Genomic DNA, 2,040 nt, shown 5'->3' with positions numbered 1-2,040 from the left:
AAATTATTCATTGAGATAAGATACGGAAAATGGAGAGAAGAATGAATGCTTAAAAAAAAGTAAGAATGATGAAACCTACAGAAAATGGGGAAAAATATGAAAACTGGAAATATCATAGAGAATTATTTCAAAGTGTCTGAGCGATATGAATAGGGAAAAAATTAAGAGCGGCGAAAGGACGACTAGTAGAGATCAAGTGATTAGTATAAGGAGGATAATAAGAAAATATTGTAATATAACATATAGTGGAAGATGGCACAGAAAGAACGAATGACACATTAAAGATACAATGAAGGCGATGAACATATGTGTGTGTGGGAGGTGTGTGTGTGTGTGTGTGTATAAAAGTGGTAAAAATGAGAATTGCCTGATAATATTTCCGTATAAACGGTGGCCATCTATAACGGCTGATTTGTCATGGTCTCAGTCGTCAATATCTCTTGCAATGTTGTTAAGGAAGATTGATTAATTTCTGATTTACAGACTAGATTCAAAGAAATTACAGTATTTGTCCCAGATAATTATTCTACAGATTGTGTGCGGTTTCATTCTTCTCGAGATTGTTTGCCATTTTTTAAAAATATCATAAGATCTAATCCACAGACTCAGCTTACAGTCCCTTTGTGCTCACAGGCGTGTTTACGAAATTCTTGCCATTGCAGAGCGGCATCCCGTCTGGACTCGATGTTTGCAATTTATTGAATGCAGTAGATGCCAGCAAACTTACAGGGCAGAAACGTTTCTCTAGAATTTAATTGGATCTTGTTATCACGTCTCACTTGAATGTGCTGTCATGATGTGTGAGCAGGAGATAGTTCCAGTACCTTATTACAGAAAAGAGATTTCGAGGGTTCGAGGACACATTCAGTCAGCAAGAGATAGACATCCAAACTTTGACTGATCAGTGGTCATTCCACGGACGCCATACACATGAAATACATAAATTAGGCTCTACGGTATTTCATCTGCTGAGAGAGAGAGAGAGAGAGAGAGAGAGAGAGAGAGAGAGAGAGAGAGAGAGAGAGAGAGAGAGAGAGAGAGAGAGAGAGAGAGAGAGAGAGAAAGAGAGAGAGAGGGAGGGAACAGAAGGGGCTGCTACATCAGCATTAGTGATCAAACTCATTCTCAGTTTAGTAGACTTGACTGATGGGAAACGAAGTGCCTTGCTGAAAGATCTCAGAATGGTATCTACACTTTAGTTTGGCGCTCATTTTGTTGATCTGCAGAACGGTTTGAGGCGTAGTCCAGTTATATTTCCTTATTTCTTCGACTAATGTATCATCTGCAATCACTCTCCTCCTCCTCCTCCTCCTCCTCCTCCTCCTTCTTCTTCTTCTTCTTCTTCTTCTTCTTCTTCTTCTTCTTCTTCTTCTTCTTCTTCTTCTTTTCTTCTTCTTCTTCTTCTTCTTCTTCTTCTTCTTCTTCTTCTTCTTCTTCTTCTTCTTCTTCTTCTTCTTCTTCGTTGTCATCGACTTCGTCGTCGTCATCATGGCCGTCGCCGTCATCGTCTATGCTTTATGCTGTGGCTGCTATTACTTTACCAGCATTACATTATTTTTCCTCCTTCTTTTCTTTCCTTCCCTTAAAATTATTCCATATTACAATTACTACCACCGTCATCTTCATCACCGTCATGTTCCTCATCGTCGTCGTTGTTGTGATCGTTACCCTTCCCATCCTCCTCCTCCTTCTCGTCGTCATCATCATCATCATCATCATCAACATCATCAGCAGCAGCAGCATCAACACCACCCTCATCACCTTTGCCATTATCGTCTTTCTTATCGTCATAATAAATATGATAGTAGTAGTAGTAGTAGTAGTAGTAGTAGTAGTAGTAGTAGTAGTAGTAGTAGTAGTCGTGGTGGTGATAGTAGTGGCAGTGGTATTGGTACTGTCGGTGTAGGTGGTGTTCCATGTTGAAATGTTCTGGTTTTTGTTGTTGTGACCAGCATTGTTGTTGTAGGCAGTGGTGGCGTTGGTAGTGGTGGTGGTGGTGGTGGTGGTGGTGGTGATGATGGTAGTAGCGGTGGTGGTGGC

The sequence above is a fragment of the Octopus bimaculoides genome, chromosome 19, assembly GCF_001194135.2.
Source record: "Octopus bimaculoides isolate UCB-OBI-ISO-001 chromosome 19, ASM119413v2, whole genome shotgun sequence".
NCBI lineage: Eukaryota > Metazoa > Mollusca > Cephalopoda > Octopoda > Octopodidae > Octopus > Octopus bimaculoides.
This window is presented reverse-complemented; position numbering follows the sequence as displayed.